This window comes from Nyctereutes procyonoides, unplaced genomic scaffold (genome assembly GCF_905146905.1).
Source record: "Nyctereutes procyonoides isolate TBG_1078 unplaced genomic scaffold, NYPRO_anot_genome, whole genome shotgun sequence".
Taxonomy (NCBI): domain Eukaryota; kingdom Metazoa; phylum Chordata; class Mammalia; order Carnivora; family Canidae; genus Nyctereutes; species Nyctereutes procyonoides.
The window spans coordinates 69,819,269-69,842,325 of record NW_026575051.1 but is presented as its reverse complement, the minus strand read 5'-3'; the positions used below and the strand labels follow the sequence as shown (position 1 = coordinate 69,842,325).

Below are 23,057 nucleotides of genomic sequence, written 5' to 3'. Positions count from 1 at the left end.
ATGTTCTCCTTTATCAGTTATACGTGTTGCAAAGATTTTCTCCCATTCTTCCTTTTCATTTCCTGTATTTTTCTCTTGAAGAAAACAGGAGGATTTAATTTTGATAAATGCAATGAATTTTATTTTATTTTTGGTGTTATTTTTGACCTAGTGAAGAAATCTTTGCCTGACACAGTCATCACACATGTTTGGATCTATTTTCGGTCTCTCTATTCTATTCCACCCCCTTGATTTTTTCACAGTAAGTCTTAAAATCAAATAGCGTGAGTTCTCCAAGTTTGTTCATCTTTTTCATAATTATTTTTTCTCTTAGATCCTTTGCATTTTCATACATATTGTTGAATCAGCTTATCAATTTCTTAAAAAAAAGAGATATGCTGGGATTTTGATTGGAATTACATAAAATCTATAGATTAATGTGGTGAGAATAGAGAACAATCCTGAGTATCTCAATTCATGAACATAGTATATATTTCCATTATTCAAATCTTTAAATACTTCTCTAGCAATGTCTAATCCTTTTCTGTGTCTTAATCTTGCACAGATTTCATCATATTTATCCCTAAGTAGTTCTGTCTTTTGATCTTATTGTAGACAGTATACTTTTGAAATTTTATTTTCCAGTTCTTTGTCTAAATTTAGTTTTTAAAAAAGTCATTTCTAGCTTTAGTACTTTGAGATTAATACATTTGCAACTTAACAAATCATATCACTGACATGTACATGAGTTATTTCTCATAAAAACACAAACTGACTCTACTTTCTACTATAAACTGAGGCATCACATGAAAAATAATTTGAATCAAGCTATGAAATGTGCAAAATCCTTCTCAGCCTTTTCACTATGCGTCTCTTAGGAGAAAATTGGAGAGATGTCACCATGTTCTTATACTATCGGAAATGGGAAATGGGTAATTTTTTTCCTTTATACTGAGACTATCCCTAGAAGGGAGTATAACCTAAGGAAGGATTGGAGAAAAAAAAGCAGCAGAACCCTTTGTCATGATTGTTCACAGAATGTGTGCTAAATGTTCCCATTGTGTTTTTCGGAACAACCTTCTTACCCCAGAGCTCAGTTCAGGGAGTCATTGTGCTTTCCCAAAAAGATCCTGATTCTCTGGGTTTAAACCTGAGCTTTGTGACTTTCCAGTTGAGTAAGTTTGATTGAGTAACTTGTTCTATAGAGGACTTACAGTGCTTTTTATTTTTTCCCCTAAAATTGAAATGGTAATAATTCTTGCTTTGATTCCTTCATGGAACTTTTTCTAAGGATCAAATGTTAAGGCTCATAAAAGCCCTTTGTAAACGGCAAATCTTTAATCAAATGTTAAGTATCAGTATGATTGGAACCTTTTCCAGTGGCTATGTGGAGCAATTTAATTACTAGTGACAGTTTGTTGATTTTTTTTTTCTTTTTAAACATTTGACACAGGAAGAAGGGAGAGAAGACAGCCTTAACATACACAGACTATCTGCTATATGTTGGGCACTTACCTATATGGCTTTTAAACTACTGGCTTTTAACCTATGGCTACTACAACCCCATGAGGCTGCGGTGGGGATGCTGAAGTAAGAACTGTTTTATTTTGTTTGTTTGTTTGTTTGTTTGTTTGTTTTTGAAGTAAGAGTCATTATCTTTTACAAATAAGAGACTGGGATTCAGAGACATTAACTTGCTCAAGGTTTCTCACGTATTAACTATCTGACTTTAAGACTTTGCATATCCTATAACACAAACTGTCTAATTGAGAAACTAGTGAATGTTGGCAATGAGCGCGCAAGGGGAGTGTGGGGATGCTTGAGTAGTGGATGCAAAACAGCTCCAAACTCAGTTGAGGGCCACTGGATTTGCTCCCCACTTGTCCGTGTGTAACCTTGTTGGTCACCACAACCATGTAGAGTCTCCAAGTGGTGAGGCAGGCCAGACTTTTAAGGCAGCTGAAATCACATTTCAGGCTGAGGTGTTTTCATAGATTTTAAGTTTATTTACAGTGTCTGTATGGAAATTTATTTTTGGAAGCTTCAGTCAAATAGTATTTCTTAAGTATCTTTATATCTCTAGACACGGATACAGGACATACCCCCAGGGAGATAATTCATGATAGTTCCCAGCAATACACAGGCAGTGCTATAGGAATCCATAGAATATCATGCTCTAGGATACAGAGGAGGCTGAGAGCGTACGTGGGCTTCCATTGGTTGCTACAATCTCACTTGTGCTTTGAATTGGCAGGTAAGATTCAAGAAGGAAGAAGGGAAGGGCATGATGGGAATGAGAAGACGTGTTTTCTACTGGAAGGACCTCAGGGAGGCCATGTGGTTGGAAACGTGCTGTCAAGAGATGGTCAAGCACGGGGTCTGGAGGGAGACTACCCACATCTGATGGCCCACCAGTGCCTATCTTTGAGATTCTGGTTTACCGATTCACTCCCTGGGCCCGTGCATGTATGTGTGCATGTATATGTACATGATGATGCACACACAATCCCCAACCGTGAAAGAGGAGCAGTGATAGTGCTCATCTCCTGGTGTTACAGTGAAGAGTCAGTGAGACAGTGCATGGCTAGTACGGCAGGCTTCCTGACACATAACTCACACTGATTAAAATGACAGCTGTCTGGGGCACCTGTGTGGCTCGGGTGGTTAAGTGGCTGCCTTTGGCTCAGGTCATGGTCCTGGAGTCCTGGGATCAAGCCCCTCAACTCCCTGCTCAGCAGGAGTCTGCTTCTCCCTCTCCCTCTGCCTGCTGCTCCCCCCACATGTGCTCTCTTTCTCTCTCTCTCTGTGCCAAATAAACAAATAAAATCTAAAAAAAAAAAAAAAAGATAGTTGTCTTTATTACTAATGGTCTCAGATGCCCAGGAAAGGCAAACATTTGCTCAAATTCGTGAACATCACCTTCCAAATTTGTGTTTGTAACCATATCAGTTTACTCGGGCTGCCATAACCAAATACCACAGACTAAATGGTGTAAGCAACAGAAATTTATTTTCTCATAGTTGAGGCTAGAAGCTCAAGATCCAGATGTTGGCGGGTTTGGTTTCTCCTGAGCCTCACTCCGTGGCTTGCAGATGGCATCTTCTCCCTGTGTCCTCACATGGCCTTTCCTCTGTGCACCTGTTAGTTCTCCCTCATCTCATAGGGCACCAGTCACGTTGCACGAGGGCCCCACCCGTATGAACTCACTTGACCTCAATTTCCTCTTTAGAGGTCCTGTTTCCAAATGCAGTCACATTCTGAGGTCCTGGGGTTTAGGGCTTCAACATTCAAATTTAGGAAGGGACACAACTCCGTGCATAATGGTAATCATTCTTGCTTTTCTTCCTCTTGCTTTCAGAGCACTCCTTTTCCTTTTCAGGGTTAGTCCTTACACACCTCCCACATCCCATCAAGTATTGCCTTCCTCCTCTCTTTTTCGGTGGCTTAATATCTGGGGCTCTAGGTCATGTTGCTTTCGAATATTTACTTATCCAAGCTTTTTTTTTCTTTGAAGAAAGAGGTGGATAAATATAAATCTTCCTGCCTCATACATTTATGGTGGAAATAGAATGCCTTTGTATTTTTTTCCCTGTAGCGAAGTGGAGAAGATGCTTTCAGATTTTTATATAGTGCAGATAAGGTAGCAGCAAGCGTGTGTGTGTAGGTGTGTGCGTTTGGCATGTAGCCAGAAAACCAGGAAATCCTGACTGATATTTGGATGAACAATCAAAACAAAAATGCCTGTCTTCAAGTGAACAATGCCTCAGACATGGAAAGCCCAGCTATAGAAAAAAGTAATCATAAAAAAAATAAATGTTAACGAAGATTGCTTGTCTATACGAAAAATGCAGATCGCTGCCCTTACATAGAACGGAAAAGGTAACGCCAAATAAACAGTCCCCAGTGTACAGCGTCCAGCTCTGGACAAGGAAGGACAAAGGACCACAGAGAGGACACCCACATCTCCAGCCCCCCCATCTCCCTGCTGTGTAGTTCTGCTACAACTGGGAACAACTTTCTTCAAATTACCTGGTGGTGAGCTTAACCCAGGAGAAGATGAAGTTGAAGGACTAAAACGCTTAATGACAGAGACACTGGGTCGTCAGGATGGAGTCCTGCAGGACTGGGTCATTGATGACTCTGCATTGGCAACTGGTGGAGACCAGATTTTGAACCTCCTCAGTATCCATATATTCCTGCACATATTACAAAACCTAAGGACCATAAGAAGTTGTTTTGGGTTCAACTTCAAGAGAAAGCCTTGTTTGCAGTCCCTAAAAATCACAAGCTTGTAGCTGCACCGTTGTCTGAATTGTATGACAATGCCCCAGGATACGGACCCATCATTTCTAGTCTCCCTCAGCTTCTGAGCAGGTTCAGTTTTATATACAACTGAATTCCTGCACGGTGGAGAAGTAAAAGGAGCCGTCTCTGTGAGCACAGCTAAACACCGTGTAGAATAAACATGGTAGAAAAGTTCTTTTGGTTTTTATCTCTTTCCCAATCCCTAAATTGCTACCGACTTTCTATTGTTTGAATAGTAAAGTTAATATGAAGAACTAGATAGTGGTGTAAACAAACGTGATAAGGCTTAATTTACTTTTGGTTCTACTCTTACTTTTTTTGTACAACATTAAAGAATATGAGCTTCCAAAAAAAAAAAAAAAAATCTCCCTGCCATGTTGCCACACTGTGGATGTGGTCTTCACTTCAGTGGCACTCAGGCAAGGAAAAAAAAAAAAGAAAGAAAGAAAAGAAAATGCACATGTTGCATATGGAGAAAAGCTTAAGTTCTTCCTCGATTTATGAGCTGCCAAATCTTGCTGCTGGTGTTTACGTTAACAGAGGAATGCGATATTAATATTTAGCTCACTCTGTGGAAATCTGCATTTAAATGGCAACTTCAGGGGCACCTGGGTGGCTCAGTGGTTGAACCTCTGCCTTGGGCTCAGGGCGTGACCCCAGGGTCCCGGGATCGAGTCCTGTATTGGGCTCCCCACAGGAAGCCTGTTTCTCCCTCTGCCTGTGTCTCTGCCTCTCTGTGTCTCTCAGGAATAAATAAGTAAAATCTTTTTAAAAAAAAATTCTTAAAAAAACAAAAAAACAAAATAAACAGCAACTTCAGCATGCAGGCTCCAGAGCAAAATCTCTTGTCTGTCCGGGTCCTGCACACACACACACACACGCACGCACACACATAGAATGTTTTCCAGCTCCCATGGCTGGGGGTCCTCAATTAATCCGGAGAATGACACATGGCCAACAGAAGGAGGGGACGGAGCGAAAGGGCAGTGTTGCCCGTGGCAGTGTGCTGTCGCTTTGAGAACGTGCTGGGGCTGGGAGGGCCTGGCAGCTGCAGCATCGTAGGGCCCTGGTGACCTAGATCCGGCCTCGGCCCGGGCACGAGCAGCCTGCTCGGCGTGTGGCTGTGTGGCCGTGTGGCCGGGCCCACTTCCCCATGACCACCTGGGCTGCTCTGCGCCCGGCTGCACGAGGGACTACTCGCTGCTGGCATCGTCAAGCCTTCAGAGTGAAGAGTCCTTAGAGGTTTTTGAGAAAACTCATGCACAAGCCTTGACGGAGGCTGACAGTCTTGGACAGCAGTGGACAGTCGGGAAAGGCAAAGGTGGGCCCGGTGGCCGTGACCTCGTGACCTCGTCCGCGCTCCACGCCCGCCGCAGAGCCGGGCCCGCACTCTGTGCCCCGCCAGGAGCTGGGTGAGAAAGATGTTTCTAATCCAAGTGGAGCAATAAACAGGGAGTAACTAGGTAGAAAGGCTGAGGCATTCGGTTCCCTGCCTGTATGTGTTTTGGCCTCTTAGAATCTGCAGAATCAAATAATTTAAAGCCTCCTGATAAATACGTGCAAGTGTTTAGAGGTGGAATTATTGCAGCCTTGGCTGGGCTGGACCGGTACAGTCAGGTTTCACGGGAGAACTTTAAACAGCGTGTCCCTCCGGGGAAGGGGGACTGGGCTCTGGCAGAGGAATTCCACTGGGCAAGTGCGACTCAGGAACATCCGGCCGAGGACGGGCGTGGGACCGCAGGAAAGTGCTCCGGCTGCTTTTTTGACAAAAAGCATAGCGTGGAATCGAAAGCGTTCGCAGGCCTTTGTGTGGAAATCCGGGCACCCTCTGAGCCCTGCTTTTGTTGTTGTTCTTAAATTAGCTCGGGAGGGTAGACCGTGGGACTTCCCGAGTGACCCTGCCTGCGTCCTACCCGAGAACTGCGGCGGGACAGTCGCCCGGCCCGGCTGACCAGCTGCTCCCGGGCCACGGCCGGCCCTGGGCCCCGAGGCCTCCCCTGACCGAGGCCTTCCGGAGGACACCAAGCAGGGGAGAAGCTGGCTGGTCCCCGTGGGAATCGCCCCGAAGCAGCTCGTGGAAACAGGGAAACACATCGAGAGCAGGTCTCTGCAAAGGAACGAGGCCACCGCTCCTCTTGTCACAGGGATTTGGGGAGCTACTCAGCGCTTCCTTCACCGCTTACTAAGCTTTTCTTTCCTGCTGCAAGGACTCCGCCTCCCGCCCAGATCCTTCTGGTCTGAGGCCCCCTCCTGTGTGAGAACTGGCCTCCTGCGGGAGAGGCATCCCCCCTCTGGGAGCCCCAATCCGGGCCCCCTGGCAGGGACAAGTTACCGAGTTAACTAAGCAGCTAATACATTCCTGGCGAACTAGGTCAGGAATCCGAGAACACATCCCACTTGCAAAGGGTAGTAGCTGTGGGATCAGTCCTTCAACTCTGAGGGATGACAGAAGATGAAAGTTAGTTACCCCACGTATGCCAGAAAGATCGCAATGATCTTTCAGGGCTGAAAATGGATGTGGGAGTGGAATAACCAGACACTCTCGTCTCCCCGTCTGTCTGCCATCCTGGTCAAGAGGGTAGCCCCTTTCTGGGCCCCCATTTGAATGATAAATTCCATGGTCTTCTTAACAAGGTCTTTCAGTGCTTAAAACATCCTTCTTCGGTGTCTTTCTATAATTTAATTTGTTGCATATGACTATGGGTTTTGTTTTTTTTTTTTTTTTTCACGTGACTGTGGTTGTATTAGCATCAGGGTTTTCTTTGAGAACTTGGGTCAGCGCCTCTGCAGAAGTTGCACGGCTTTCACGGGGTAGAGTTAGGGGCTCTCAGGAGTGAATCCAGGAGGGAGCCTTGCCCACACTGGGAGGTAGGTTAGGTTCACAACGGTGCCTGGTCCCTCCAGGTTGGTCTTCTCTGCCCCATGCCCCTGGGTTACATGTTTTCCTCTGAACTTGTCTTCTCACCATCGCTCTTGCTGGTCCTCTTGCCAAGGTCTGGCCCTCCCACGTCTTCCACTATCACCGATATACAAATGATCGATAAGTGCATTAAAAGTCTGGTTTTTGAAGGGTTATTTGCATTTTTAAAAGGGGCAAAGACTTGAAAGACCCAGGGAGAGCTTTCTCGGTGGAATTTCTGGCATCCACCCTTAGAACCTTAGCCTCTTCACTTGCCCTTAGACCTACGCCCTCAACGTCGGTGAAGCCGACCTGACACCGGGTGATCAGCAGGACTCCGGTATAAATGACCTGAAACGCAAAGTCGAGAACAGCCTGTTGGTTTCATGTGCCTTCCTTTCCTTGGTCTAGGAAGCTGAGTTATAGATTTCTGAAAATGACATTTGTGGGAAAGCACACACAGACATCCAGAGTGTGTCTATCGTTTCATAGTTGGTAGACAGGGAATATTTGGGATCAATGCAACACTAGGACTTCTGATATAAAAGAATAATGTATGCATGGCATATTTCAGTCGATTTCTCAATTAAATTGGCAGACAATTGGCAATCTAATTGTATGGTAGTTACTTTTATTGTGTGAGAAATTAAGCCTTATAATATCAATAAATTCTAGTGGATTGTTTCTCACAGAAAAATTTAAAAATACAGGGTAAGGTATTTCATTAGATCATTCAAAAGCCTTCTAATGGTTGTGATATTGTCTCTCTTCCACCCCTCAATCATTGATTTATTATCTTCTAGGGTTTGCCTTGCCAGAGTATTTAAGGACTAGTGTAAACATTATCTTTGCAAAGGCTTTCAGACTTTCAGCTCTGAATTTCTGCACAGCTTTAATGGGATTCATTATCCAGACATGCAGCATCTCATGAACTGAATCATCTTTTTGAATTGACCATGAGTTCACTGATGCTTTAACTACAAGACATTTTTTTGGGGGGGAGGGGTATAGTTTTCATGTTTTATTGTACACGTTTGAATTTCATTATTAAATACTGAGCTGAAGTATATGCTTGCCTTGGCTCATGTCCAGATGTTTGAATCGTAAAGATAAAATGGATGGCTTTATATTAAATAATTAGAGACTGTAGCAGGCGGTGAATTCTGTTGATACATTTACACGGTGAGTGGTATGAGTAAACTCTAAGGGCAGTAAAATCTGTAAAACTGCATTGCAATGGGGGAAACTCATTTGGGACTGAAGGGAGAGGTCCTTGGTTGCTAACAAGGATCTCACCTTGGCTTCAGACTTCAGACAAACTAAAAAAGAGTCTGTCAGTATATAAAAGCCGCTGAATTGCACTAAATCTCCAGTCCAGGAGAAATAGTAGCAACAGGAGAAGTAAAGGAACTGGCTCGGGCCTTTCTGGGCTCTGAAGGCTGGCCAGTCTGTAGCAAGCAGAGCTGACTGGGGCTGGAAGCGGGAGATCCAGCTGGAGGCTGCCGCTCAAGTCCACAACCTGCAGGTTAGAAGAGCAGGTCGGGAAGTCTGGAGGCGGAGTGATGAATGCATTCCTCAAAAGTCTTTGCCTTCTAATCAAGTTCCTAGGATGCTTGCCTCAAAGAGAGTTAACCACAGGATATTTAATGATGCAAATGGCCAGTCCGTTTCTGACGTACCAGAGCATCTGCCCATGGCAAAGATTTGTTTGTTTTGACCTGTAAAAGCATGGTGCTAGGTTGAATATACGTGCTCCTGACGCAGGCTAGACACAGATGCATTTAGTTCTGAGACAAAGTTATCACCTTCCACTTGGAATTTTCATAAGAAATGGCTTATAGCATGTTCGTTCATTCTATGGCGGTCATCTCACTGCCAGATAAAGTGATTTTCCATTCTTTTAAAAACCATGGACCTTCGTTTTCTTCCCTTATAGCTCTGCTTTTATGTTTATTGACTTTATTAGTTCATTCACTAAGCGGATATGAAGGCAACACCATCTTCCTTCTCCAACGAGGCCTTGTGCCAGGTACTATGCCATGCAAGATATTCAGGTTGCATTCTGGTGGGATGGCTAAGACTTGTACCCTTATGCACAATATTCCAGGCAGTGATGATGTGCCGTATCTGTGATGCAGACCATGAGCCCCAGAAATCTGAAATGGAAGGGATTCCGGCCCTCCTGGGAATGATATTTAGAGAGCCGAAGAGTAGACTTCCTTTTGACCAAGATTGGAGGGCAGTGCTGGGCAGAGAAGCTGCAGCTGAAGAAACAACAGGGAGGTGAACAGGGGGCATTCTATGATCAGGAAATAATCCAAAGGGATCCCTGGGTGGCGCAGCGGTTTAGCGCCTGCCTTTGGCCCGGGGCGCGATCTTGGAGACCCGGGATCGAATCCCACGTCGGGCTCCCAGTGCATGGAGCCTGTTTCTTCCTCCGCCTCTCTTTCTCTCTCTGTGTGTGTGTGACTATCATAAATAAATAAAATTAAAAAAAAAAAAGGAAATAATCCAAAATAGTTGCATTTAGACCTCGACCTCGAGGAGGAGTAGGGCTTGAGTTTGGAAGAACAGTCGGGAGCTAGAATTTTAGGTGAAATGGTTTGGTCTTAATTCCATCGGCGGTGAAGAGGCAGTCAAAAATTTTAAGTAGGATCCTGGTGATTTTGCTGTGCTTTCAGAGAACCGATTAAGGGCAATCTGCAGGATGAAGCACAGGAGGGGGGAAAGTCAGTTGGGAAACTATGGCAACACTCAATGTGGTGGGAGAAGATTTAAACGGTGGTGGTAGCAGTATGAATAAAAGGAAGAGAAGATACGTTACATATGAGTGTTACTGTATTTCCCCAGAGAACTGAGATTGTGTTGGTCGGTGAAGCCATAAAATCAGTTATGCTGCTCGTAAACCTTCAAAAGATGTAGCAAGTTATTTTGCAGAAATCGTGCCCATGGTTTATTTACGAAACCCACTCAATCAGTGATTTAAAAGGACACACGTCACATGATAGGCAGTGATTACCAACATCTTAAGCCCAATACACTTCTTTTTCCAACCCTCCAGCGCCCACACTCTCCAAGTGCAAGGGCTCCATCCCTCTGAGAATGATGTAGCATTTCTGTTTTGGAGATGGGGAAACCGTAGCCCAGAAAGTTTAAGTATACAAGGTGACCCAAAAGCAATATTCTCATTACACTGATTTCCTTTAGCAGGAGACAGGTCAGACTATCTTTAGGTGACAACTACTTTATAGCCAAATAATTTGACCAGACCACACTTTTGATGAAACGGCCTAATTGGGAATAATTAAGGTTGAGCATAAGTGGAGGACTAGGGTTTCTCATCTAACAAGGAACTGTCCTTAATTGCTGAGACCGGCATGGATAATTTAGAAAATTTAGGACAATGACATTGGATTGTTGTCATGGATTATTTGGAGTAATTGTTGTCTCTTACTCAAACTTAAAAAAGAAAAAGGCCTGCTAATTCTTCACTTTCGTTGCATATGTCCCAATCTACAGGCTGCCTAAGACTGTCTATTTAACAATAATCTCGGACTCATCAATGGGAAGAGAGGATCAACACATCTGAAAGAACATAAGGATCAGTGGAATGCAAGTTCCGACGATTCTGACGATATCACCCATTGCACATCCTGCCTGGCACATGACACCAGTAAGCCACGGTTTATTGGAAACAATTGCTGCGAGTGTACATTGGTTGGGCATTTGTGTATCTACCTGAGAACATAGGATTTATGGTTTTGTACATGTATATGATGAGGTAGGAAGAACAGGGAGGAGAAAGAAAGATAAGAAGTTTTACCTAAAAGCAGAGTTTTCTGAGTAGTGGTTCTTGGAGCATTTTTTCCTTACATCACTGAAAGACTTCTCTCTCAGGTGTTTGGCATAAAAATCATCCTTTCAGGATCCCATTTTATATATAACTCGTTTTTGTTCGTGCAGAGTTGCCCGAGAAGGCCGCACTCTAATGGGTTATGACTTAGTCTTCTCTCACAAACAACAGAATCCTGGGCTTTGAAAGCTGACAGGGGGGGAAGAAGGGGGAAAAAAAGAAAAAAAAAAAAGGAAATGTTTATACCTCCTCATTTTGACATGGCTCCTTCAGAAACCTGATACTAAATATCTTCCTGCATCTGGAGGAGGGAAGAAAGAGACCATACAGGCATTCTGTACATAATGTTGAAATAAAACCCTCTATTGTCCCCCAAGACAATAGAACTAGTCCATAATAATGTAGTACAAGTAGAGCATAAACTACACAAGCCGGCAATGCGATCTTTGTTCCAGTGTAATCTTCCATATCAACCATCGACAATCCCCAGAGGTAAGAGAAAGGCCTTTCTCCGATTTCCCATAACCTGCCACCACTTCTCTCTCTCTCCTCGCTGTGTAGAAAGCAGGAGAATAAAGTTCCCCGTTGGGTTGGCTAAACGTGTTTGACAACATAGGAACTGTCCTAAATCTTGGCCAAAGTCTCAAGCGAAACCCAAACTGTTGGTGTGGATAATCAGAAGGAGTTAGCGTCGTCCTCCGTTTCAAGGTCTGTAGGAGGTATTCATTTGGGTGGGAAGAGAAGTAGAAATACTGAGAACTAAGGGTGGGGAGCTCGCGATGAAAGCACAACTGGAGAAGATACCGTGGTAACTTCTCTCTCCGGAGATGGCACCACAGTTTTTATGGGAGTAGGTGGTGGAGACGATACGTTGCTAAAACAAAGTAAGATATCCAAGAACGTCAGGATGAAGTTCACTGACTGAGCACATCGAATCCGACACTGAACCGATTCTCGCTAACGGGTTCACGTCTACCTGGCACTCGGTGAGGGGGCAGGAGGCTCCCGCAGTGCTGAGGAAGGCCAGCACGCTGCCATCTGGGGGGGCTTGCACTCATAGTGGCCATTCCACTTAAGCGCACGGATGAGCATCAGAGAAATATTTTAGCTCCTAGTATTTTTCCTGAGCCTGGACCAGTTTGAGGCTCTAAAACTACCTGAGTTTGTCTATAATTAACCTTGCTGAACACTACGACTTTCAGGTTATAGGCGAGAGTCAACAACAACTAACTCACAAAATGTGTCACACCTTTTCGCACCCATAAGATTCACCCTTTTGTAAGAGAAGATTCAGTCTGTTAAAAAAATATATTTTATGAATGAAAGAAATGAGTCTGAAGATAAACACCGTTAAGACGTGCGAGAGCAATCAAAATAGGACGTTTACGTAGTTAAAAAATTGAAAAGACGAAGGAAGGAAAAGGTTCATGCTGTTTATCTTTGCTGGAGAATAGAAAAGAGAGAAGGGCTCACAAAGTAAGTGTATGGCCCCTTGACATCCTACTCTTCTCCCTGGAAACATCTGGTTCTGCGTCTTTTTGGTACACTTGGATTTTGGTGTGTCTCAGCATCCGTCCCATAGACATGTTCAATAATACTTACAAAAGAGCTATAATTGGTGTAGGGGATTTGCCAGTGAACAAAAACAACGTCCCTGAGCTCACAAACCTTATACCTGGAGACATACAATAGATATATAAATATTTGAGGACAAGAAGGTTATGGGGCGCCCGGCTGGCTCAGTCCGTTAAGCTACTCAACTCTTGATTTTGGCTCAGGGCACAATTTCGGGTGAGATCCAGCCCCACATCCAGCAGCATGCTGGGCATGGAGCCTGCTTGAGGTTCTCTCTCTCTCTCTCCCTCTCCCTGTGCCCTGATGCAGGCTCACTTGTACTCACACTCATACTGTCTTACCCGCTCTCCAAAAAAAAAAGAAATGCGAAGGAGGCGAAAAATAGTTAAGTGGAGAAAGTTACAGAATTGAACAATTGTAGAGTAGCTTATAAAATATAGGGGTATCGGGACGCGTGGGTGGCTCAGCGGTTGAGCGTCTGTCTTCGGCTCTGGTTGTGACCCCAGGGTCCTGGGATCGAGTTCCGCATCGGGCTCCATGCAGGGAGCCTGCTTCTCCCTCTGCCTGTGTCTCTGCCTCTCTCTGTGTGTGTCCCTCATGAATAAATAAAATCCTAAAAAAAAAAGTGATCTTGAGCAAAGAGACAACAGGTTTACACCAAGAAAGTTGAGATTAAATGTACAAAATTACGTTGAGTTTTAAAGCATTGAATCATTGGAAAAATTTATTCAAGAGTAACACAGAATCTCATTCAACTGAAATACTTTGGAAAGACCATGATTATTGGCCACAAACTACGACCCAGAAAAAGGATCACCCCAGCCATTTAAACTAATCCAGTCAATTTGATTAACCATATAATCAAATTAATTTAGTAATTAAGACCACCAGGAAAACTGGAACATATTCGGCGATTCAGTCTATTTTTTATCAGTAGGTACTTTCCAGGGGAAATGTCTATTTTACTGTCTTAGGACAGTGGTTCTGCTATATTTGGCCCATGAACAATTTCAGTAGATTTTCAGTTATTTATCATAGAAAATTTTTTTTTGTTGTTTGGAAGGAACACCAGCAGGCCTGAATAGGATCTGAAGCAACTTGAATCAGTGCCTGATTTAATATATTTTAAAAATAATATTTTAAAAAACAGTCCAATGCTCATCACATTGGGATTGCAGAGAAATGAATCTTTTGTTAAATATTATATATATACCAGGTTCTTACCAACTAGTTCCCTTCGGTGTCCAATATGAACATTCTGCTGAAAAAACTGGCAACGCTTTTCTCAATCTTCAGTGATTCTTTTTTTTTTTTTTTTTTTACTTTTTTTCCCCCCTCTGCTTTTCCCAAGCTTCAGTTTGTTGATGACATAATAAAGTGTTTGGAATTTAGCTGACAAAATGCACGGTTCCTCTCAAGAGCGTTGTGCTGGGCGCTCTTCGTTGCCGGAATTCAGCCTCGATGGTGACTTTCAGGTGAAGACTATCCTGCCACCTCCCAAAGGTCCTCACCTGTGAGAGTGTCGCCCGGCAGGGCATGTTTTCCGTCTTTCTCAAGCACGCTGGGACTGGGATCGATGCACATTGATTCCCGCGACATTTGGGTGGCTTTTATAGATTTGTGATAATTAGTTGCCTAGCTGACTGTCTCCACCCTTAGCGGGACTCTGTGGCCACATGAACATGTTGCAGATGATGCGACATAGAAGGTGCCCAAGCATGGGACGCCTCCTCGGGCCTACCGAGCCTGGGCCGGGGGAGGCGCAGGATTGCTCTGTCTCAGATGCCCACCCACCTCGGGTGGTGTCCGGGCTGCCCTGGCCGTCTTCCCGGTCCTGAGAATCGTCGCTTGAGACATTGATTTTACCCCTCGTGGACTCCAGTGCCCACAGGAGTGAGGGATTATTCTTGCATGTTGGCCTGGGTCGGTGTGTATTTTAAATGAGGAAGGATGCTCTCGGGCCTGGACTCAGGTTACATGGTCATTGGTGCTTGTCAACCGGGGCTTTAGGAAATCAGCGTGTCTCCAGGGTCCAGGATGCTCACCGTGGTCCCTGGGCCCAGGCAGGAGGGCCACAGGGTCCCATGCACCCCGCTCTCCCCTACCCTTGTCCGACAGACACTCTGTCCTCTTCAGTCTGTTGCCAGTCGGTCCATTTCCAGGTTGGCTGCCGGCCACCAACCCAAGTTCCGTGTCAGTGAGGTGGAAAAGTGAAGAGGCCTCTTGCGCCCCCCAGGTAGGTCCCCAAACTAGATGAGACCCGGAGCCGAGACAGGCTCTCTGCTGCCAGCGAACGGGATCTGGGCCACTTGTGCGAGTCGAGCTGCCCAGTGCCAGCTCCAGGCAGGTCATTCCGTCCAACGGGACCAGGGGACACCCCACCCCTGCTGCCCAGCGCCGCGCTCACCTGCCCCGACCCGGGGCACAGGTGGACTCTCAGCCGGCTCACATTAAGGCTCCAGGGCAGCGGCCTGGCCTGCAGCCCACACCCCACCTGCCCGACGGGGCATCTGGTCAGCACTGAGCACCCTGCTCTGCCCAGTGGGAGAAACAGCCATGCTGCCCTAAGCAGCTGAAACCCCAGCCCTTTATACCAGCAACCACCCCATTTCAGGGCCACTGGATCTCCACCCCCCCACCCCCTGGGCCCTGGCCCCCTGGCTGTCTTCGGGCCTGTGCATTGCTCCCCAGAGGCTTGGGCTCCGGGATTTTGTTTCCTCCCAGGGCCACGCCACCCCCCTGACACGCAGTATCCATGAGCTGCCTCAGCAGCTGTAGACATATGGTCCCCATAGAATTTGCCTGGATTCTGGAATTTCCTACCCCCGCGTGGTTCCTGGTCAATTCATTGGCAGAATTGCCAACTGCCTGAGAACGACCCTCGGTTTGTTCTGAGTTTCCTCCTTGGCTGGTGTAGGCCAGTTCATGAAGCAGTTCACCTACCCCGGTGCCGGGTCCATAAAGGGTGAATTGACCTCTGCCTTTGGCCTGCTGTGCCCAACTCCCATCACCTCCCTACTGTAGCTTCTCTCAAGACGGGGCCACACTTCCCTTCCACGACCCTAGTAAATCCCATCAGATTGACGAATGGCAGAAGGGGATGGTGATGGGTTCATTTTCGAGGCTGTAAGCCAGTCCTTGTCCTCCGAGAGCCTCCTTACAGGGTTCCTGTGGGACCCGAGCAGCTATCCTGCTCCAGGTTTTGTAAGAGGAAAAGACCATTCTTTTTCTTTCCTGCTGCCAAAAAAGCAAACCAAAACACAAACACAAACCCTAAATGAAGTGAATTCAAAATGAAGTCAAAGGAGCAGGAACTTTGTTTCAACTCAACACTTGGTGATCTGCTTGATTGCATATTCCACAGCCCCTCCCTCAAATCTCATAGGCACAGACTCATTCCCCCATTAGGATTTGGCTGGGGAGGCTGAAGAGACAATGAGAACATAGCCCAGTTCGGTGAGATTGCCAGAGTTAACAACCTCTTGTGTGCAATAAAACCAGACAGCATTTTTGATGGACCACATTCTCGTTGCATTTAAACAGCCTTGGAAAGCTTCCATGGCTGCTGATTTCAAATAAAAAAACATCCTGGAGGGAAGCAGGGCAAAGATGTGTCCTTTGGGTTCGCCTCTAACACTCGTGGGGCCCAGGGTAAGCATGCAGATGGAGGCCCACATGCCACATGCTTAAATACTTAAAAAGTTATGATTTAAGCTTGAAAACCCTTAAGTAAAACATAAAATGTGTTCTATCTTCGCTCCATGATATTTTTATTGATAATTTAGATGTTGTGTTCACATTTGGGGTTCTCTGACTCCTTGGAGTTCCATTCCGGGACACAATGGCTGGTGAGACCTGGCCTCTCACTGCTCAGCCCACGGTCCTCGGTCCCAGGTCCACCCTCTTCTCTTCATAGTCTGGCTCAAACCTGCAATGTGTGTGGCCTCTCAGACTCATGTAGGTCGCTCTCCCCCATGTGTCAAAATTCCACTGACGCCAACTGCCAACCCCTGGCCACTGCTTTGCCTAGAGAGGTGTTCAGTTTGTACTTAGGTGGACAGACCCAGGAAAGAAACCTTACACAGATCCTGGAAATGGACTCTGGCTGGTTGAAAAGGGTCCTGAGAACCCAAAGAGCATCGTCGAGGGTGTATGAGTGTGAGACTATCCCTTTGGCCCTGTGGACTCTTCTTGCCAAGAACAGAAGCACGGTTGAAAGACCAGGCCGAGCCCTGTAAAATGTAGGGCACAAAGCAGCCAGCCCTCTGGCTTGGATTGATGAATAGTACATATAAGGTAGGTCTTTTATAAGAGGATATTTCACTTAGAAAGTCGACCCTTGCCGCAGTGTCTGCAGATGGAGGGACAACAGGCGGAGGTACTCTTTGCCTCATATGCTAAAGGAGAATAGAAGTCTAATTACAAGGATCCTTAATTCTGAGTGCATAGTGACATCACTTGGGAAAGATTCACCATGACTCCGCACATAGAAATTCTGACTTAATTCATCTAGGGTGGGGTCCAGGCACAAATATATTTTTTTAAAAGCTCCCCAGGTGATTGCATGTGCAGTCAGGACTGAGAGCGTTTGGGTCTAGCTAACAACTTTGCTTCTCGTTAGGCCATCAGTCCCGGTGCCTATCCCAAGGAACTCAAAACCATCATGACTCCGGAGATGTTTATATCCAGAAAAATGGGACCCCGAAATTGCAGCCAACAATGAGTTCAGTCCTGGAGCTGTGATTGCTCTACTGGGTTCTGACAGTGGTCGGGGGAACTCTTAACCGGCATCTCCGCTGTGCCCCAAGCAGGAGGAAATTCAAAATCTGTAACACTGAACCACTCCAGCCTTAGAATGCTGTCGGTCCTGACTGTCTGACAGATTAGTCTGGTTACGCCTCCCGCAGATCCTCGAGGATGGACGAGGATGGACGTTACAGCCAACATTTATCAGATGACTTTCAAGAAGGTGGGGGGGGGGGGGCTGGGACTCACACTCAGGTCTTTTAACTCCAGCTTCTGAGACTTATCAGTTATACCGGACAGCTTTGCGTAGTGCTTCTCGTTGGCACAAACTGCGTTCTTTAGTTTATAACACAGGCCTAAGAAGCCCTAAAGTAAAAAATAAAAAAAATAAAAAAAAAAGAAGAAGCCCTAAAGGAAGGTATATTATTGACCTCATATAAAACACTATCTAAAAAATGGATCATCTAGCTTAAATCTGCACGCACACCAGGAGGGAAATGGCAGTTCAGAACCTCTATTTGAATGGCATTTATTTCTGAGACTCGTAATTGGCTTTTTAATTCTGAAGTTTATGCATAAATTCTGAAATACGCTCAGAGCTGTGCTTAACAATTGATCACATTCATGTCCCCCAAATGTAGGATCTGTGACTTTGAGATTGTAGCTACAATGTGAGTGAAGTGTGAGTATCTGACACTTCAAAATTATGAAATCACAGGACAGAAAGGGATCTTTCATGGCCATCGAGTCTACCTCTGGTTCTGGGAAAGTTTGCATGTAAGTCATCCCAGAGACAAAATTTTCCCACTTGGAAAACAATTTCTTTCACTGCTCAGCAGGGGGGCCTTCTAGTCAAAGCCCAGGTCAAGGCCTATCTTTGTGGCAAAATAATTCCCTTGCAAGTCTCTCTCCACGGCAGGGGAGAGTCAGGTTCTGAGAATTGGAATTTTATGCAATTTAGAGGGGATTTTTTTAATGACAAAGAACACAAAATGAGGTAAAAGTTTTACTGGAGCTATTGGATCCCTGGAGAGTCATCGGTCCCCTAAGATCCTGTTAGGTAGTTTTCCAGACCTGTTTGCCTAGAATGCTTCCTGGTTGCAACATGACATTCCCACCTTACCTGGGACACTCCACAAAGCCCAGAAGGTTCCAACACTCTCTGTGTCTGGTAAATCTGCCTTTGCTCCTCTGCAAACCTGTATTATTTATTTGCTGATTTATCTGTTTGTGCGTCTCATGGTTCCAAAAGGATTTTAAGGCAGAGAATTTTGCTCTTTACACTCTGGTGATGTAACACAAAGTGCTTTTGCACACATTGTTCCTTTTTGTCACCTCCGCTTTTTCTCACCTCCCCTGGCCAAGTTGCAACATGCCCTGATTGCAACCTGTCTCAGTTGTGATTTGGCAAAATCTTCTACTTACACCTGAATCATATAGTTTATTAGGTTTACTATACATTGTCTTATTTTAAAATATTTCTAATGTGGGCAGGCCTGATGGCCCAGCGGTTTGGTGCTATCTTCGGCCCGGGGTATGATCCTGGAGACCTGGGTTCGAGTCCCACATCTGGCTCCCTGCGTGGAGCCTGCTTCTCCCTCTGCCTGTGTCTCTGCCTCTCTCTCTGGGTCTCTCATGAATAAATAAATAAAATCTCTAAAAAAATGAAAAAATAAAATATTTCTAATGGGTAAATCCTCTCTCTTTAGCTAGACTATAAACTTCTTAGGGGAAGAGTGCCTGTCTTATACTTTTTCTCTATATTCCCACATACTTTAGTAGTACTAAGCATCTAATAAATGCTCATTAATTATTTGTGGATTGATTGACTACCAATTCTTGCAGATTTTTACGTAGGGTAAAGTAATATATTGATTAAGGTAGGGTGGGCTTACTAAGGGAAGGCTTCTTATGGAAGTGTACTCAAAACTGATTTTTTTTTTTAAACTGGTTTTTGAAGAAGAACAGAAGGACTATTTGATTGTAAATGAGGGACTCCATATAGGAGATAGGAAAGTAGAGAGAGCTGTTTAATGATGCTTTTTTAATTTATTAAAAGAAATATGAGTTTATAATGATTATCTTTAATGAAATAGAACCCACTGAGTATAAGGACATCTTTAGGTTGGTTGGAAAAGCTATTTTGGATATGACTTTTAAAACCAAAGTTGTGTTTTAAAAGTAATTAGAGTACAGTGGTACCTGGTTCTCAGTGGGTAACTCTCCCAAATGGTTCAATGGAGAGCAAAACACACACACGCACACACACACACACACACACACACACACACACACACCAGATGGGTCAGTGACTGCAGTGAATCAAAACTGCAGAAAGTCCTTAAGGCCTTGACAAGTCTCCAAATAATGATGCTTGAAAGAATGGTGGCTCAGGCCTTGTTGGCTATTGCAGAATGGCTTATGGGATCACACAGGCGATGTTTGAGATCTTCACATCCATCCTTTCCACTTCTTTCTGTTTGTGTGATGACTGGGAGGGTGCTGAGAGGCCATAGGGTGGGCCTAGGCTCCCCTTGCATGGCATCTTTCTTCCAGATGTGTAATAGGAGAAAACCCCAAGGACATGGAGGCTGCAAAGAAGTTCTGATAGTGGGTAAACATCTGTCTCGAGTCAGGTAGAAGGGCAACAAGCATAGGGGAGACAAGCATGGCATTTTACAGATTCTTTACCCCAATCCCATTTAAGCCAGATCCTACATCCTGCCCCTGCTAGCTACCACGGGGGATTGGCAGGATATTACAGAAGGCAGGGGTGTCGGAGGGCAATAAGGGAGCCTAACTAAGCTCAAGGCTTCCTTTATTCAGACACGGGCTCATCACTTTCTTATAGATTGTTCTGGTGGACCAGGACCAATTTTCTTTCTCAGTTTACCCTCCAGCTGTGTGTTGAGAACTTATTATACATTATTTCTATCATCTGATAGCCTGGATGTTTATCATTTTTCTCTCTCTCAATGCACAAAGCACAGTATGGGTCACATAATAGGAACTAGGGAAATAGATTTTGATTGATTTTTATTTTTTAAAGTGCTTCCTCTCAGTAAAACTGGGCCTCCACTCTGTCTCCCCATCACTGAACCATTCCAGCTGTCTAAGACTTCACGTTGCATGGCTACCAGATGCATTTTTACCGAAGCATATTTTAATATTACTCATTTTTATGGGAGTTAACACGTTGCAACTACCTTCATTAGTTTAGATAATTAAGGAAGCTGGTATTAGAGAAAGTCAGAATTAACTTGAGTTATATTTCATTTCAAACACGGAGGGATAAAGGCCTGTGTGGATCATAGGTAGCTATAGCTTTTGTCCATTCTCCGGAAGCCTCCTTGTCTCCCCTACTGCCTGATAGGTGTCACCTCCAGCCATAGGAGTAGCCTGTAACAAGACAAACCAAATAGTCCCCTCACTTTAAAGACACAGTTTAAAATTGGGCATAGGAGTCAAGCAGGACCAGCCAAAATCTTTCCCCTTCCGCGATTTTGTTCCCTGGTAACCAGGTGAAAGGAGTAAGGAGTGAGCTCTTTCAGAGTGGATCTGAATCTGGAACTCCCTTCAGCTATTTTCTTGGGGGTACCCAGAAGGAGTCTTCACTGTGACAGCTCATAAGGCAGCGCTTTCAAAAAACAACTAGGCCAAGAGATGAAGGCAGTGAAAGAGGGAGCGGGGAAAGGGTCAGACAAACATTGGATGTTTACTGACACCCAGATTTAGTCATGCCTGCCGTCAGCGCCTCGCTTGGATTTTCTACCTGCAAGAGTTAACAACTATCTTCCCCTTTTGTTTTCTTACTTATTTGAATGTGTTGTCTGCCTCTGACAACTAAAGGAATCCTAGTTAACATTATCTGTGGAATATCCAGGTGGATTATCCAAATCAGCGTGGCCAAATTGGTCTATTTTTCCAGAATTTCTTTCCCTAAAAGAACCTTCCCAACTGAGTGTACTAAGTCCCCGAATGGAAGAAGGGGTCCATTTTTGTCCCTGTGATTGTTAGTATTAAGTCAGTGGTACAAAGCTCTTAGCACTCAGTGCACGGTGGTTCAAGTTGTTTTGTTAACTATCATTCATCATTATCTCTTCATCCTACATGTTTGCCGGAGGTTACTGCAATAGAGACTAGGTTGAGAAATTGCCTGGAAGTTGGAAAGTGGTAAATCTTTATGCTGTGCAAGAACATTTTGCAGGTAGATTGGAGTTTCGTCCACATGAGTGTAATACATGGAGTAGAACAGGCTTCACGAGGTTGTTGGTTTCTGCTAAGAAGTCTCCTCTCTGCTAGTGTTCTCAGTATATAAGTGTATTTGGGGGGAATCGGCAAGATTTATTTTTACATGGAAACACGATTTATCCTTTTGACTATATACACAAGGAGAGACAAGAGGTGGCTTATTGACAGGGGGTTAGACAACTCCAAAAAGCAAACACAGTTCTAGCCTTTTCCAGGAGCTGCAGTCCAGATAACCACTAAGCTAAACTTTAACAACAACAAATAAAAAGTTCTGTGACTCCTGGAAGATTTTAAAGAAATTCAAACATTATTTTAGAGAAAATTGTGAGGTGAGGATTTTAAGGAAACTTAAAAATTATTTTTCAGAAAACAGAACAATTGGCCATAGCCATGAACTCTACATTCAGCGAAGGCTGTGGACAGGATACACGGAGAAGCATGCGAGTCTTTCCTCTGACTCACGAAGCAATTAAAATCAATTCTGGTGAATAAATCGGTTGTAACAGGGTAGGCGACTACAGTTACCATAATTTGGGGAAGAGCCGGTGAAAAGATAGAAATTGAGAAAATTTCCACGAAAAAAACCAACCACTTCTGCCCCAGTGGAGGCAACTTGAAAACCTCTTTGTTTTTTTTCCGCCCACAATTTTATTTCTGTTCTCACACCCCACCCTCCTTTACATGCATATCAAGGACGGAGGCTTTAGCAACAGGCTTTGGTGGAGGGGGAGGCAGGGGTGCGGGGAAGAGTGCTGTGTATGGCTTTTCATATGTTAATAAGTCGATTCCATGACAACCATTGAAAAAGAAGGGCTGGAAACAAAAGCTACCGCCAGAGAGGATCAGTGCTCTTTCAGGGGCGCTGTGAGAACAGCAGCCGGGCCCCCCTCTGAAAGGTATCTGATGGCCGCTCGTCAAAGGGCCTTGTTTTCATAGTGCAGAGTCAGTGTATGATGCACGCAGAGTTTCAGGAGTCCGAATTTCACCCTCCATGATGCTTCCCTCTTGAAAGCTTCTAAACAAGAATCTGAAGCCAAGAGAACGTGTCAGGGCTTCCAGTGGGGACCGGGAATGCCCTAGACTATCAGGGCCTATGATCTTGCACTTCAGTTTTCAGTGCAAAGGTCAAGGGCTTTCATCTCGGAGGGGAGAAGGCGTTGGGAGCTGGGCACTGGGGCAAAGGCAGAGGGAGAGAGACCTGCTCTCCTCTCCAGGCCGCCCTGGAACGTGGTGCAGCACGTTATCCCCAGCGACAGGTTGAAACTGCACAAGACGCACCCACCAGCCCACAGGAGGACACGAGGGCCTTCCTGGGCCCTGGTAACCAATGAAGAGAAATCCTGGCTGGCTGTTTAGGCTTCCAGAAACAAGAAGTGGCACCCTCATGCCAGATTTCCCAATGTCTCGTACAGCTAAATTTTTATTTTGACTTAAGTAGTTACACACATC

The 23,057-nt window shown here is 44.9% G+C and overlaps 1 long non-coding RNA gene across 1 annotated transcript in view; it reads left to right on the top strand.

Annotated features, from left to right (window-relative positions):
• LOC129512332 (uncharacterized) overlaps positions 1-2,786 on the top strand; it is a 71,545-nt gene extending 68,759 nt beyond the window's left edge. The window contains exons 2-3 of the long non-coding RNA XR_008665027.1: positions 1,433-1,569; positions 2,234-2,786. This is a non-coding gene — a long non-coding RNA (uncharacterized LOC129512332). The remainder of the gene's footprint in view (positions 1-1,432; positions 1,570-2,233) is intronic.
• The last annotated feature ends 20,271 nt before the right edge of the window (positions 2,787-23,057 follow it).